The sequence below is a fragment of the Leucoraja erinacea genome, chromosome 20 (assembly GCF_028641065.1).
Source record: "Leucoraja erinacea ecotype New England chromosome 20, Leri_hhj_1, whole genome shotgun sequence".
NCBI classification, from domain to species: domain Eukaryota; kingdom Metazoa; phylum Chordata; class Chondrichthyes; order Rajiformes; family Rajidae; genus Leucoraja; species Leucoraja erinaceus.
Window position 1 is genome coordinate 25,187,431 of NC_073396.1, and position 17,996 is coordinate 25,205,426.

The window sequence follows — 17,996 nt, forward strand, 5'->3', positions numbered from 1 at the left end:
CGCTGCCATCTACACAGTGCTTTAGCTAAAATGCATAATGAACCTTTTTGCAAGGGTGGAAATGTCCAACACTAAAGGGCATAAGTACAAGGTGAGAGGGGGAGAGTTTTATGGAGATTAGCAGGGCAAGTATTTTACACACAGAGTGGTCGGGACCTGGAATGCATTGTCAGGGTGGTGGTGGAGCCAGTGCCGTTTAAGAGGCGTTTAGATAGAAACTTAGATGTGCAGGGAATAGAGGAATATGGATCATGTACAGGCAGATGAGATCAGTTTAACTTGGCATCATGTTCGGCACAAACAGTGTGGGTTGAAGGGCCCGTTCCTGCGCTGCTCTGTTCTATGTAGAAACAAAGAACTGCAGATGCTGGCTCCTACTGAAGATACACACAAAGTGCTGGAGTAACTCAGCGGGTCAGGCAGCATCTCTGGAGAACATGGAAGAAGGATCCAGACCCGAAACGTCACCTCCCCATTTTCTTCAAAGATGCCGCCTGACCCAATGAGTTACTCCAACACTTCAATCTGTACTGTTCTTTGTTCTAGGTTCTAACTGTCGAGCATAAAACAGGAAAAATTACCCATTTATGCTCCATAATTGGAAGAATATTTCCCAAAGTCAGATTCATTTAAACATATAACCTAAAAGCTGCAGGCAATCATTTGAGTTTTCTTTCTGTTAGGCAAAACTGAACTTACATGATAACGTTAAAAACTGATGTGTAAGCTTGCCAGGCATAAATTTAAGCATATTACTCTGAAAATAGGAATGTGTGAATTAATCTTTGGTAGTAATTAGACAAGCACGTTTCCTGAGCTGAACGACTATGTCTCTATACCTGGGCAGTATTGCGCTTCGATGGGTGGATACCAATCTCGTGAATGCCACCCTGTGATCCAACGTGAATGATAGCCCAATGTGTGTTTTACTTCAACAAGTGCACACTGTAAATATCCAAACGCCAGCTTAGTCAAATTACCAGCCAATACCGTCCACTTATACGGCAAAAAATGCCACCAGTGGGAATTGGTACAATGGTTGCTATGGCAACTCTGGATCACAGAAATATATCATATGGAATTTAATTTAGTTGGTTCACAGACTGTTTATTCTAAGAAGTAGTTGAAGCATGTACTCAACATTTAAACAACATTTAAAAGGCATTTGGACAAGTACATGGATAGGAAAGGTGTTAGAGGGATATGGGCCAAATTCGGGCAGATGGGACTAGTGTAGATGGGGCATCTCGGTCAGTATGGGCATGTTGGGCCGAAGAGCCTTTTTCCATGCTGTGTGACTATGACTTAGAAAGTAAATGAATGGAGAGGATAGGATGGGGGAGAGAGGGGGAGGGGGAGAGAGGAGAGAGGGGGGGGGAGAGAGAGGGGGGAGGAGAGAGAGAAATAGAAGGGGAGGGAGAGAGAGGGGGAGAGAGAGAGGGGAGAGGGGGGGAGAGAGAGAGGGGGAGAGAGAGGGGGGAGAGAGAGGGGGGAGAGAGAGAGAGGGGAGAAAGAGAGGGAGAGAAAAAGCGAGAGAGGGAGGGGGGAGAGAGAGGGGGGAGAGAGAGGGGGGAGGGAGAGGGGGAGGGGAGAGAGGGGGGAGAGAGGGGGGGAGAGAGAGGGGGGGGAGAGAGGGGGGGGGAGAGGAGAGGGGGGGGGAGAGAGGGGGAGAGGGGGAGAGAGGGGGAGGGAGAGAGAGGGGGGAGAGGGGGAGAGGGAGAGGGGGAGGAGAGAGAGGAAGAGGAGAGAGGGGGAACAGAGAGAGAGGGGGGAGAGAGGGGGAGAGAGGGGAGAGAGGGAGAGAGGAGAGAGAGGAGGGAGAGGGGAGGAGAGGGGGAGAGAGAGAGGGAGAGAGGGGAGAGAGGGGGAGAGAGGGGGAGAGAGGGGGAAGAGAGGGAGGAGGGGGGAGAGGCGGAGGGAGAGAGGGGGGGAGGGGGGGGAGAGATAGAGAGAGGGAGAGAGAGAGGGGAGAGAGAGGGGGGAGAGAGAGGGGAGAGAGATGGGGAGAGAGAGAGGGGAGAGAGATGGGGAGAGGAGAAGAGGGAGAGAGGTGGGAGGGGGAGAGAGAGGGGGAGGGGGAGATACTGTGAGAGAGAGAAAAAGAGAGAGAGGCAGAGAAAGAGTGAGTGTGATGGAGAGAGTGAGAGAAAGCAAGAGAATGATGGTTTAATTTAGTTTAGTTTAGATACAGCGTGGAAACAGGCCCTTCAGCCCACCAAGTCCACACCGACCAGCGACCCCCACACATTAACACTACCCTCCACACACGAGGGACATTTTTTACATTTATACCAAACCAATTAACCTACAAACCTGTACGTCTTTGGAACGTGTGAGGCGAACATATGCCATTCCTTCACAAACAGGCACAGATTGAAGGTCCTTTAATTACAGCGAGCAGAATGACAATTAAAGTTCTTAATTAGCAGCAAAAGTTCCAAGTTTCCAGACATCTGTCACCAACCGTAGAATCGTATCACAATATCTCACCCTTGAGAAGGAGGTAAGAAAATACGAGGGAAATACTTGCTCGAGGCATTTGAATTTTGATGCCCTCGGTAATTGGATTAATTTTATTGTTCATTTCATTTTCATTGTAATAGCATTTGAACTCAGAGGTCTGTGTAATATAAGTGAGGCACAGTTATACTACAGAATGCTTATTAATTATAGTGAGTGGCCTCTGTAAATAGCCCCTGGTGCGTAAGATGAGAAAGTGGGATTACATGGAACTAGTGTGAGCGGGTGATCGGTGGTCTGTGTGGAATCAGTGGGCTGAAGGGTCCAGGTTGAATTAATCAAACAATTCAATTGTAATCTACATCAGGTTTATTTCTGCAGTTCATGCCCCTGTTCAAATATATTTTACATGTTCTTATTGCACCTGCCTCAACTATCTCCTCTGGCAGCTCATTCCATATACCCAGCACCCTCTGTGTGAAAAGGTTGCACCTCAGATTCTTCATAAAATCTTTCCCTTATCAGTTTAAATCTCTACCCTATGGTTGTAATTCCCCAACCCTGGGTAAAAGACTGTGTGCATTCACCCTATCCATTCCCCCCAAGATCACCCCAAACGCCTTATGTTCCAATAAAAATGTTAAATAAATTTCTCAAGTGGATGGCACCATGGCACAGCGGTAGAGTTGGTGCCTGACAGTGCCAGAGACACGGGTTCAATCCTGACTACGGGCGCTGTCTGTACAGAGTTAGTAAGTTCCCCCCGTGACCGTGTGGGTTTTCTCTGGGTGCTCGGGTTTCCTCCCACATTCCAAAAACACACAGGTTTGTAGTTTAATTGGCTTCGGTAAATATTGTAAAATATTGTCCCTAGTGTGTAGGATAGTGCCAGCATGCGGGGAGATCGCTGGTCGGCACGGACTCAGTGGGCCAAAGTGCCTGTTTCCGCGCTGTATCTCTAAAGACTAAAGTCTTAAAGTCCAAGGAATAAAGTCCTGGCCTGTTGTTGGAAGAATCTTCCTTCTGAATCTTCCTGAATTCACGTACAGCCTTTTCTTTGACTGGATAGCACACGAACAAAAGCTTTTCACCACCTCAGTACATGTGACAATAATAAATTAAACTAAACTAAACAGCTAAATTTCAGGCACTGCAATTTGGAAACAGTTATTGAAAGTACCACAAGAGAAGCATAAGGCACGGAATACTAATTTCCATTAGTTACCCCTATCTAACGCTCTGATTTTGTTTTGATTGTGCTCTGAGCAAGTTCTGGTGCTGTGATCACCATCTGTCTCCGCTATCCTCATATTCTCATTGAAAGTCTTTTGGAAACGGATCTGTCATCCTTTCTAAACATTCCGGCCAATTATTTGAAAGCGAATCCCATTGATCTTGCCTTAAATACGCATCTTCAAACGATGCAACATCTTCAACTCCTTTGTCCTACCCCAGTACTTGGTATAGAGGGACACTTCAACTTTACACTAACAGAAGACGGGTTTTAACGCTGAGGGATGTAATGTGGAGGCTTTATAAGGCACTGGCCAGACCACATTTGCAGTATTGCGAGCAGCTTTGGGCCCCATGTCTGAGGAAGAATGTGTTGGCGTTGGAGATGGTCCCAGGAATGATTGGGTTAATGTATGATGAGCGTTTGATGGCTCTGGGCATGTACTCGCTGGAGTTTAGAAGGATGAGGGGGGAACCTAATTGAAACTTACCAAGTCGTGAAAGGACTGGATAGAGTGGATGTGGAGAGGATGTTTCGACTAGTGGGAGAGTCTAGGACCAGAGGCCACAGCCTCAGAATAATAAAAGGAAAGACCTTTAGATAGGAGATGAGTTGGAATTTCTTTATTCAGAGGGTGGTGAATCTGTGGAATTCATTGCCACAGACAGCTATGGAGGCCAAATCAATGGATATTTTTAAGGTGGAGACTGACAAATTCTAGAATAGTATGAGTGTCAGGGGTTATGGGGAAAAGGCAGGAGAATGTGGTTGAGAGGAAAAGATAGATCAGCCATGACAGAATGGTGTAGTAGACTCATTGAGCCGAATGACCTAATTCTGCTCCTATTTCCTTTGAACATGAACTTATGAACCTGTTCATCTCCACTTTAAAAGAACCCAATGACTTGGCCTCCACAGCCGTCTGTGGCTATGCCTTCCACAGACTCACCACCCTCTGACTAAAGAACTTCCTCCTCATCTCCTTTCTAAAGGTGCGTCCTTTTATGCTGAGGCAGTGCCTTCTGGCCCTGGACTCTCCCACGAGTGGAAACATCCTCTCCACATCCACTCTATCCTGGCCTTTCACTATTCAGTAATTTTCAATGAAGTGTCCCCTCATCCTTCTAAACATATAGAATCTTGCACGTTATAACTGGGTACAACAGCTAGGATGGGGTTGAGAGTGAGAGATAGATCAGCCACGATTGAATGGCGGAGTAGAGTTGATGGGCCGAATGGCCTAATTCTGCTCCTATGGCATGAACTTATGTCTGTGCTAAATTCTTTAGAAAATGATTAATTCACTAAATTAATATTGTCCTTTTGAAAGTTATGCGGAAAATTTTTGCTTGCGCCTCATGTCTAGGGTTTTGGAATATAAAATTGCCTTTATCCTCTAGCGCAGTCAGAGAACTCCCACACACCGTGCAGAGACTCGCGTGATTAGAAGCCATAAAATAAAGTACGTATTAGAGAGACTCAGATAACAAGCTGTATTTCACTGTGAATACATTTTAAGGTCAAGATTGGTCTACGTTTAATATACCGGCATGAGTGGGAATATGAATTCAGATTTTGATTTATGAAGGTTTCCAGGCTAAAGTCCAACTTTCTCTTTAAAAATAAATTGTCGTGTTTAGTCATCTCTTGTTCTACTCTCTCAAAGTCACCTGAAAGGTCCCATCGTATTACACTTGGCAGTTACATTACAATGGGCCAGATCACACTGACAACTAGCTAATGTGTCAAGGGATACAACTATCCACTGCAGTGCATCAGCATGGTCTGAATCTCAATCCCCAACACTATGTGTAGATGGATGTAGATGGTTTATGCATGCAACCTATAATGTAGCTACCTCAATACCACTAACCACGCCCAGTCATCTCAGTATAATTGTGATATCTTCCCCTTGCTCCTCCCTTGGTTCCAGCACGCCTGAAGACTAGATGCAGTCAGTACTGGGACGTGTTTAACATGTGCCTTTATTAAAGACTCAGTAAAGTTACAGTGTGTCAGACTTAACACCTTTACATGGTGTCAGAAGTGGGATTCGAACCCACGCCTCTGTACCGAAACTGGTACCGAAAAGGAAGTCGTTGATGCCAGGAGCTCATTCTGGCAAATACCTCTAGACAAACACTCCTCAGCCTTGACCACTTTTGGCACCCCCTTCGGAAGATTCAAATTTTTGCGGATGCCGTTCGGCATCAACTCTGCCAGCGAAGTGTTTCAACGCTCCATGGAGCAACTGTTTGCCGGCCTGCCGTGTGCCATTATCGTGGATGACATCCTGGTTTATGGGAAAGATGCTGCTGAGCACGACCACAACCTCCGACGGATTCTAGACCACGCTCGCCAAATCAACTTAAAACTTAACCCGTCAAAGTGCAAGTTTCATGTAGCTGAAGTGCCCTATGTTGGCCACATCTTCACAGCCCACGGGCTGAAACCTGATCCACAGAAGACCAACGCTATCACCGAGCTGCCTGCCCCGACCGACGTGACCAGCCTGCAGCGTTTCCTGGGCATGGTCAACTACTTGGGAAAGTTCATCCCTGACCTCAGCCTTTTGAGAAGTCTAACATGGGCAGGACCTACACAGTGAATGGTAGGGCTCTGAGAAATGTTGTATAGCAGAGGTGTGCAGGTGCATGGTCCCTTGAAGGTGTAGTCGCAGGTAGATACGGTGGTCAAAAAGGCTTTTGGCACATTGGCCCTCAGTCAGAATATTGAGTATAGAAATTGGGAGGTCATGTTGCAGGCCGCATTTAGAGTATTTGTGCTCAGTTCTGGGCACCATGTCATCAGAAAACTGGAAAGGATGCCGAGAAGATTTACGAGGATGTTGCCAGAACTAGGGGGTCTGAGTTACAGGGAGAGGTTGAGTTGGCTGGGACTCTATTCCTTGGAGCGCAGGAGGATGAGGGATGATCATATAGAGAGATGTATAAAATCATGAGTGGAATAGATGGGATAGATGCACAGAGCCTCTTGCCAAAAGTAGGTGAATCGAGGATCCAGAGGCCGAAGATTTAAGGAGAAGGGGAATAAATTTAACAGGAATCTGTGGGGGTAACTTTTTCACACAAAAGGTGGTGGATGTATGGAAGAAGCTGCCATGGGAGGTAGTTGAGGCTGGGACTACCTTTGACTATGATTCTTATGACTATGGTCTGCTGTTTGGAAAGACTGACACATACCACACACCTCCACTGCATTGCCTTCCCTGTCTCTAATTCCCCTTTCTCCCCTTCAGGGTACAACTATAATAGTCATGAATTCACTTCACAGTAATAACCTTCACAGTCTGTTGGAGCAGGAAATTCCCAAGATTTACAGCCCACTGTGTGAAGAAAGTACTGTTCTACCTTGAACCAGAGCAAGCAGATAATATTTTAGAATTTAAATACATGCTTTATAATGTATCTTTGATATAACTGAGATTAGAAAATTGTTGAAGATTAATTAATAAAGATGAAAATGGTTTTATGACAGAACAAAAGGTTTTTAATTACAGTGTCAATCCTCAGACCGTGCATAATCCGATTTTACATGAAGAAAAATGATTAGCAAAAGCTGTACAGAAAAGTCTGCTCGCTAAAATGGAGTAATCAGTTTTTCCGTAAACTTTTGAAAAAAAATTATAGAGCTTTTAAAACCTGTTCCTTATTGTTCGTCTATGAAAAGTAGAACGTAAGGTTTCCTAAAAGGTAGTTTCCTGAAAGTTAATCAATTGAACTCATAAAGTCAGTTGGAGTCATAGTGATACAGCATGGAAACAGGCCCAACTTGCTCATACTGGCCAACATTCCCCATCTGTACTAGTCCCACCTGCCTATGTTTGGCCCATATCCCTCTAAACCTGTCCTATCCATGTACCTGTCTAAATGTTTCTAAAGCGTTGTGATAGTACCTGCCTCAACTACCTCCTCCGACAGCTCGTTCCATACACCCACCAACATTCCCCGATGGACATCTCGCTCTGCTGGTAGGTCAATGAGGTTTGGGCCGACCAAAGAGCGTCTGTCGACCTACCTCTTCATAGAGTGTGGATTTGCGAAGAAGGTCTGGACCTTCTCATTTCAAGGTATCACAGCCCTGTCAATGCAACAGGCAGCCAGATACTCAGACAACTCACCCTCAGAACATACTGGCCATTTGGTTATACATGCGTGAGATCCCAGACTGGCTCAGACATGCTTAGGTCAAGCTTTATTCATTACTAGACTAAGTTGGGTCCCATGTTCAGTTGAGGTCTCCGCAATATTCCACCTCTCCACCAATTCCAATATTGGTGGTCAGTGGAGGGGGGGGGGGTGTTGTTGGCTGCAGGGACTACTGGTCTCCAGAGGGCTAGTATGGACATCGTGCGCCAAATGGATTCTTGGGGAGACAGCTCAGTCCCTCAAGCCTGATGTGCTAGCAGCTCACTCACGGCTGGTGGGCTGGCAGTTGACTCACGGCTATTCCTTGAAATTCCATTTCAAGCAGAGTGCAAGGCCACCAAATTCAAATCCATTTTCCACCAAATTCAAGTGCAGTTTCATACCACTTCAAGCAGGGTGCAAGGCCACCAAATGCAGTTTCATACCATTTCATGCAGGGTGCAACAACACCACATTCAAATGAAGTTTCATACCATTTCAAGCAGGGTGAAACCACCATAAAACCACACAAAACATCACACTCACAGTTCAGTAGACATTCAGTGTGTTCAGTTGATTCACAGCTCAGACAGAGGGAGTCTCCCTCCCTCATCATGCAGAGACTGAGCCACACCCACACTTCCGGGTTTTATAATCCCTCCCCGTCCCACCGGAAAAAGGTGTGGCCTTCATGGCGTGATTGACAGGAGATTCTCAACATTTTTTAAACACTAATAACACTTTTATTTTTCATTGATGGGAATAATCCTCTGCACCTGATGAACGGAGGGGGGCTGAATAAGATGGCCAAAAATCACAGCCGTAAGTGGTAGCGTTTTATCTAAAATCAATATAGTGCAAACAGGAAGTTGTCAAGTTTAGACAAACAATCATTTGCAGTGCCTTTTTACTTCAACCCAAAACCCCCAAACAACCATTTGCAGTGCCTTTTTACTTCAACCCAAAACCCCAAAACAACCATTTGCAGTGCCTTTTTACTTCAACCCAAACCCCCCAAACAACCATTTGCAATGCCATTTTGCTTCAAACCAACCATACTTTCATTTTCAAACCACATTAAGGGCACTCACAGTTCAGTAGACATGTGTTCAGTGTTATTCAGAGTTCAGAGAGACATGACCCTCTCGCTTCCTCCACCTTGCAGAGACTGAGTGAGGCACACCACTTCCGGGTTTTATAGTCCCTCCTCCCTCCCACCAGCAGGGGCAGCAGAGAGAATGGTGAAATGTTTTAAAACGTTAATATCTCTCTGATTTTTCATCAATGGGAAAAATTCTCTGGTCCAGTCCGGTGGAGGGGGGCTCTGAGTGAGGTGGCCAAAAATTACGGCCGTAAGTGGCGGCGTCCTCTCGGATATCACATCACAGTGAGTCAGAAGCGGTCAAGATCTTACTTTTAGTAATATAGATTATCAAAGATACAGCATGGAAACACGTCCTTCGACCCAACGAGTTCAGATTCAGATTTCAGATTCAATTTTAATTGTCATTGTCAGTGTACAGTACAGAGACAACGAAATGCATTTAGCATCTCCATGGAAGAGCGACATAGCAAATGATTTGAATAAATAATAATAAGTGTCCGGGAGGGGTGGTGATTGGCAGTCACCGAGGTACGTTGTTGAGTAGAGTGACAGCCGTCGGGAAGAAGCTTTTCCTGGACCTGCTGGTTCGGCAACGGAGAGACCTGTAGCGCCTCCCGGATGGTAGGAGGGTAAACAGTCCATGGTTGGGGTGAGAGCAGTCCTTGGCGATGCTGAGTGCCCTCCGCAGACAACGCTTGCTTTGGACAGACTCAATGGAGGGGAGCGAGGAACCGGTGATGCGTTGGGCAATTTTCACCACCCTCTGCAATGCCTTCCGGTCGGAGACAGAGCAGCTGCCATACCATACTGTGATGCAGTTGGTAAGGATGCTCTCGATGGTGCAGCGGTAGAAGTTCACCAGGGTCGGAGGAGACAGATGGACCTTCTTCAGTCTCCTCAGGATGAAGAGACGCTGGTGAGCCTTCTTGCCGACCAATGTTCATGCCGACCATCGATCACCTGTTCACACTAGTTCTACATTATCTCACTTTCTAATCCATTCTCTATACACTTGGGGGCAATTTGCAACGGCCAATCCTGCACGTCTTTGGGGTATGGGTGGAAACCAAAGCGCCCGATTAAACCCCGAAGGAAAAACACACTATCACAGGGAGAACGTGCAAACTCCACGCAGACAGCACCCAAGGTCGGGATCAAAACAGGGTATCAGGCGTAATGCGGCAGCATCTCTACCAGCTGCTCCACTGTGCTGTCAATGTGTGGTTTATAGGCAAAAGGACCCAAAGTGCTGGAGTAACTCAAGGCCCTGCCTGCTAATGGTCCCGACCAGAAATGTCACATCTCCACATTCTTCAATGGTGCTTTATTGCCACATGTGCACGCCACAGTGAGATTGTTTTTGAATAGCTCACACATGCACGAGTCGCCACATGTTGCCGCCATTTACAAAAAGAAAAAATCCAAAGTCCAGCCCACAAGCTGGATGTACTGGAGCACCCCCAATGCAGGTATACCCCAGGCTGGTGCAGGGTCTCCTCCATAACCCTCGACCGACTCGGCCTGCCAACCCGATGAATTACTCCAGCACTTTGTGTCCTTCTGTGTAAACCAGCATCTGCAACTTCCTTGCTTCTACATCGGGGCTGTAAGCAGCAGTTCTAAATCAGCCAGCGAGATCAACCCCGATAGATGGCACAGGTGTCGATTTCACTGCAATAAATTGAATATGCTGCTTTCAAAATATCCGTACGTTGGCTAAATTGGCATTTCACCAATTTAGCGAGCGTCAAGGCGTGACGATAACAAGAACTTGACGGCCCGCATCCTGCTGTCTGGGCTCCAACAAATCAATAACAGGGCTGAAGGGGGAGGCCTAGATTTTGTCAGTGACTGATGATGCCATTAGGAGTTCATCCGTCCAGCAGCACTCTAAAGATACTTAATTACTAAACAAAAGAATTTGCAAAGTGGAAGTCCCTAACGAGAACATGTTCCTTCCGCTAGGCTACGATGGGTCTGTCTCCTGTCAGTCCGGTAATAATCCCACTGAACAATGTTAGGTCTGTCGCTGAAAACAGAGAAAATACTTGGAGCAACAAAACCAATGCGGGCTTTTGATTTGCACGCTGATTTATTTAATAAACACTGACTAATGAGATTAGGATCTCCCCAGTCCTGATTAGCATTTGCTTGATCTCAATGCTGCTCCTAAGAAACTGTGGAGCTTATCCTCGTTATGCATCGTGATTAAATTCTGAAGGTCGTTCGGGCGGTGTTTTAAGCAAATACTTTATGCGCATTATGTCACCTGTGTACCTTGCGTGGCTTTCAACTCACCGGAGACGAAAGAACTCAAAATGTAAGATGTGAATGCCAATAACGTACTGGGACCCGAAGGAACTTCACAGATTTGAAGACATTTTTGTCTAGAAATGTACCCCTAGTCTGTGAAATGTGACATAAAGTTTAGTTTAGTTTAGAGATACAGTGCGGAAACAGGCCCTTTGGCCCACCGAGCCCACACCGACCGGCGATCCCCACACGTTAACACGATCCTACACACGCCAGGGACAATTTACACTTAGACCATGTATACAATGCAAACCCAAGCCAATTAACCTAAAAACCTGTACGTCTTTGGTGTGTGGGAGGAAACCAAAGATCTCGGGGAAAACCCACGTGGTCACGGGACAAACGCAGGCAAATGGGACAAGCTCAGATAGCAGCTTGGTTGGCTTGGACAAGTTGGAACAAAAGGCCGGTTTCCGTGCTGTTTAAGCCTATGCTCACAACTGTTTTTAAAGGCAAAATACACAAGATGGTTCTAAAAGAGAATTTGTGAACCGCACAGTCACAGAGCGGTAGAGTTGCTGCCTTATAGCGCCAGACACCCAGATTCGATCCTGACTATAGGTGCTGACAGTACGACGTTTTTACATTCTCCCTGTGAACGTGTGGGTTTCCTCCAGGTGCTCCAGGTTTCCCTCCACAGTCCATAGACGTGTGGGTCTGTAGGTTAATTGGACTCTAATTAACTGCCGCTAGTGTGTAGGAAGAAAGTGAGATAACATAGACCTAGTGTGAATGGGTGATCAATGTTTGGTTAGATCTCAGTGGGCTAATGGGCCTGTTTCCACACTGTATGTCTAATGCAAACTAAATTAAACTTTCATGAATGGATCAAGATTTGATCTCTCATCAGCTCGGCTCCCTCACTGGCAAGGGTGGCACAGTGGTGCAGTGGTAGAGTTGGTGCCTTACAACGCCAGAGACCCGGGTTCAATCCTGACCACGTGCTGTCTGTACGGAGTTAGTACGTTGTCCCCATGACCACTTGGATTTTCTCCAGGGTCCAAACTACAAAGACGTACAGGTTTGTAAATTGCCCCGAGTGTGCACAATAGAATAACACGGAACTAGTGTGACCGGAGAACGTATGAACTCCATGGAGACAGCACCCGTAGTCAGGATTGAACCCGGGTCCCTGGCACTGTAAGGCAGTAATTCTACCGCTGAGCCACTGTGTTGCCCTTGCCAGTTGTTGTTGGTTTGCATGGACTGTGTGGGTCGAAGGGCCTGTTTCCACGCTGTATCTCGAAACTAAACTCAACAAGAACATGAGACGCTTGCTGTCTCGTTTTTCCTCGATTGCCCTTCAGCTAAGATCATTCGTGTTTCATTGAAACAAAGAGTAAAAGTTTTCTTTAATGAATTCTCGATCTGATCATGACCTTTCTTCGAAGAACTGATGAAATGTAAGATGCAACGTTCTTTGAACAAAATGTTGAACATTTCTTTATGACCCCCTCGTTATGCTTGCATATTTATGAAATTATTCCCAGTTGTGGTAAGTACAAATGGCCTTTAGAGTTTTTGCTATTCCACTTAGTTTGAAGAGCCATGAATAATCTTGAATTAAATGCCTTATCAACAAGATACAAAAGTGAGTGGTTTTTGCAGATAGTGAAGATGGTTGCAGCAGGATCTGGATCGATTGACCAGGTGGGCGGAGGAATGGTTGATGGAATTTAATACAGAGAAGTGTGAGGTGTTGCAATTTGGGACGTCCAACAAGGGCAGGACCTACACAGTAAGTGATCGGCCTCTGGGTAGTGCTGTAGAGCAGAGAGATCTAGGAGTACAGGTGCATGGTTCCTTGAAGGTCTAGTCACAGGTAGATAAGGTGGTCAAAAAGGCTTTTGGCACTTTGGCCTTCATCAATCAGAGTATAGACGTTGGGAAGTCATGTTGCAGTTGTATAAGACATTGGTGAGACTGCATTTAGAATATTGTGTTCAGTTCTGGGCACAACGTCATAGGAAAGATATTGTCAAGCTTGAAAGGGTTCAGAGAAGATTTACGAGGATGTTACTAGAGGGTGTGAGCGATAGGGAGAGGTTGAGTAGGCTGGTAATCTTATAGAGGTATACAAAATCATGAGAGGAATAAATTGGATAGATGCACAGACTCTCTGCGCAAGAGTAAGGGAATTGAGGACCAGAGGACATAGGTTCAAGGTGAAGGGGAAAAGATTTAATAGGAATCTAAGAGGTAACTTTTTCACACAAAGGGTGGTCGGTGTATGGAACAGCTACCAGCTGAGGTAGTTGTGGCTGGGACTGTCCCAATGTTTAAGAAACAGTTGGACAGGTACATGGATAGGACAGGTTTGGAGGGATATGGACCAAGCGCTGGCAGGTGGGACTATTGTAGCTGGGACATTGTTGGCCGGTGTGGGCAAGTTGGGCCTAAAGGCCTGTTTCCACACTGTATCACTCTATAACTCCAAGGTACAATTAATGTGTTACCTGCTGGTTTATTTTAGACATTTACTGTTGATTCATTCACCAATCTATAAGACTCTCTCTGCTACCACAGCCTTACATCGGCCTCTGGCAAAATAAACAGATCAACCAGACATGACAACCATTTGATGCAAGCAAGACCGTTGTTGGGAACTTCATCAAACGTATCACCATCTGTCTGATGACAGACACAAAATGCTGGAATAACTCAGCGAGACAGGCAGCATCTCTGGAGAAAAGGAATAGGTGATGTTTCAGTTTGGGACCCTTCATCAGACTGAGAGTCAGGGAGGGGATCTTTGTTCTTCATCTTCCCATACTTCTAGTTTCCCCACTCCCTGGTTGTCAGTTCCTCCAATTTGCATGTGGCCCCACTCTGGCAGTGGAGGAGGCCCAGGACAGAATGGTCAGCGTGGGGATGAGAAGGGGAGTTAAATGTTTGGCAACCAGGGGTTCGAGTCGGTCAAGGTGGATGGAGCGTTCCATGCTGAACGTCCCCTGCCAGCCTGCGGGCACCAGCGATGCTCATAACTGATTATCACGGCAACCTGAAGTCTGGCTGATGCCACAGTGGGATCAACGTGTAGCAGTGGTCAAATGAACCAACTTGGATAGCTGGCACTGAAGAAAAACATGGGGGAGATGATTTTCCTTTCTTCGTTCAGCAGTCTGAGTGTTGTGGGAGCTACTAAGAATGCCAAGTGGGAATTATGGAGCAAGTTGTCCCAAGACAATGACGGGGGGTTCAATGGTGCTTTTGCCATAACATGTGCAAATGAAAAGTGAAATTAATTTCTTACATACATTCCAGCACAGTATTCACATACCTAAGCACATCCCCGATTAGCAAGTGTACAGAAATAGTCCACAGAGCCCACATGCAAGAGACACCATATTTTGCTGCCATTTTCAAAGTCCAGTCTGCCCCCCTAGTTCTTCTGAGCAGTGCCTGGTCCAGGCGAGCCCCAGGCTGCTGCGGGGCCTCCACCTTTGTGCCCTGGGGGAGCCTCCCGCAGCCGACTTTGAGGGTGAGGTAGGCCAGACCCTGGATCCATCCCCTCTCCTACCGACCTCGCTCCTCACCGTCATCATCGTTATCACTAGCTCCATTCTCCCTGGTCTCTGGACTTTGGGGGAGATGCAGGGGTCGGCTCGTGATTGTGGCAAGGCCTGCACACTATAACCGTCAGTATCGCTGGCAACAATGGATCCCTGCCCCAAGGACTCTATGCATTCTACACCCGCTTTGAACAGAAGGTTGGTACAGGAATGTCATTCCTCCCCCATGAACGTGGCGCTTCAAACATTGTGGAATTGCAAAAAAAAACTATAATTGTACTTACCGCAACTGTCAATAATTTCATAAATATGCAAGCATGACGGGAGGCCGTAAAAGAATATTCAAAATCAAAGTTGCATCTAACACTTCATTAGTTCCTCAAAGAAAGGCCATGATCAGATGGAGCATTCATGGGAAAAAAAGTTACTCTTCGATGAAACAAATCGTAGCTGAAGAGCAAGTGAGGAAGAGAGACAGCATGCGTCTCACGTTCTTGTTTAGTTTAGTTTAGAGATACAGCGTGGAAACAGGCCCTTCGGCCCTTAGAGTCCGAGACTGGCCGGATTGAAGTTCCTGGCCGGCTCCCCATGACCTGTGCAGATCAGAGGGCAGAGGTTCAGCTGGCAGTGGTTCAGCTGGCAGAGGTTCAGCTGGCATAGGTATGCACAGACTCCTTTAGCCTCACCAGAGGGGCGAGTTCTATCATTGCCTTCGAGAGGGAATTGGCCATTGAGGAGGGGCTGAAGGGCGGAACTAGAGTGGCCGGCAACGACAGGATGGGTGTGTGGCCTCCTTCTGTGCTGTAACCCTTCTAGGATTCTAACTGTATCTGAGCTCCATGTGTGTCAATGGATAACCAACTCTCTGCCTTTGGTTGCACCATGGGATCTGAAAACATGGCTTCAAGGGGCAGCACCTACGGGCCACTTTAGTGGCGCAAGGGTAGAGTTGCCAGTGTTGGACAGTGTTGGACATTTCCACCCAAGGAAAAAGGTTCAGCATGCATTTCAGCTAAAGCACTGTACAGGCAGCAGTGGGCATTACAGCATCGCAGCCCTAGAGTTGCTGCCTTATAGCACCAGAGACCTGGGTTCCATCCTGACCACAGGTGCTGTCTTTATGGAATTTGTACGTTCTCCCCGTGACCGTGTGGATTTCCTCCGGGCGCTCCGGTTTCCTCCCACATTCCAAAGACTTGCAGGTTTGTAGGTTAATTGGCTCCAGTAAAAAAAAATGTAACTTGTGTAAGATAATGCTCGTGTACGGAATAATCGCACGAACTCGGTGGGCGGAAGGGCCCGCTTCCACTCTGTATGTCTAAAGTCTAAAGAGACCAAGTAGCAACGAACATCCCCACAGGTCAAATTATGAGCATGCAGTTGGAGCTTTGGCTCAAGGCCATTTTCAGGTCAGGCAAAGGTGAACGGAAGAGAAGCAGAGAGTCACAGCGGTGGGGCTGGAGTGTCCCACAGTGCAGATGAGGAATAATATTGAACGGCGCAACAAGGAACTGCACTGCTTGTTTATGTCGACGCTGGATGTAAAATGCTGGAGTAACTCAGCGGCTCAGGCAGAATCTCTGGAGAACATGGACAGATGACGTTTCAGATCTTCAGACTAATTGTAGGGGGCGGGAAAGAAAGCTGGGAGAGAGGACGGACAGGACAAACTTTGGCCAGTAATAGGTGAACGCATGCAGGTGAGGGGGTTATTTGATAGTCAGATTATTGGACAAAATCCATAGATGAAGAAACAGGTGTGAGCCCAAAAGGATAATATTGAACGGTTGGGTAGGCCAGGACATTATTCCTTGGAGTGCAGGAGGATGAGCGGTGATCTTCTAGAGGTGTATAAGATTATGTGGGGAATAGATACAGCAGATGTGTCAAAAGGAACAGCCAATGCTGTTTTACACCGAAGATAGACACAAAGTACTGCAAGAACTCAGCGGGTCAGGCAGCATCTCTGGAGAGGGTGATGGGTGACGTTTCGGGTTAGGACCCTTCTTTTACCGTAGATGTCCAATCTTTTACCAATAGTAGGATGATCAAGAACTAGTGTACATAGGTTTAAGGTGAGAGGGGAAAGATTTAATAGAAGCATGAAGGCAACATTGTCACAATGGTATATGGAACTATCACAACATTTAACAGACATTTGGACAGGTACATGGGTAGGAAATGATTAGTTGGATATGGGTCAAACGCAGGCAGGCAGGTGGGACTAGTGTAGATGGGGCATCTTGGTCGATATGGGCAAATTAGGCCAAAGGGGCTGTTTCTGTACTGTATGACTCTATGTTGCCTTTCACAGACTTTGAGACAATGTTAGGGGCAGTCACCATTTTAGGCCATCGTTAACAGATATGTTCCGGGACACTGATGTCTGCGACTCATGAACACAAAGGAAGGGCAGGCAGGCAGAGTGTGATGGGAAGAATCCCAATTGGAATTGGTTGGGTTCCAAGTAATCCCAGGGAGAAAGTGCAAACTCCACACAGACAGCACCCGAGGTCAGGAACGAACCCACGACTTTGTCGCTGCGAGGCGTGAAATGCATCATTTTTCATTCTTTGCACAGTCTGTGCACAAAAACATTGAGATTCAATCGTAAAAATGTCGTGCTATGCAAAGCAATTTCTATCCCCAGTGAGCACAGATAGCCAATAATATCACCAATAAAGAATTCAGAAGATATCGGGGGCAGCACAGTGGAGCAGCGGTAGAGTTGCTGCCTTACTGAGCCAGAGCCCCGGGTTCGATCCTGACTGTGGGTGCTGTCTGTACGGACTTTGTACGTTCTCTCTGTGACCGGGTTTTGTCCGGATGCTCTGGTTTCCACCCACACTCCAGAGCCGAACAGGTTTGTAGGATAATTGCCCTCGGTAAAAATTGTAAATTGCTCCTCGTGTGTAGGATAGTGCTGGTATACACGGTGATCGCTGGTCAGCACGCACTCAGTGGGCTGAAGGGTCTGTTTCCGTGCTGTATCTCTAAAGTAATTAAACCTTTTCACTCGGCGTTAGGTGAGTCTGCGCAACCTCCTGCCTCATCTTAGACAAAAGCACATGGCATTGGGGGTTCAGTATTGATGTGGATAGAGAACTGGCTGGCAAACAGGAAGCAAAGAGTAGGAGTAAACGGGTCCTTTTCACAATGGCAGGCAGTGACTAGTGGGGTACCGCAAGGCTCAGTACTGGGACCCCAGCTATTTACAATATATA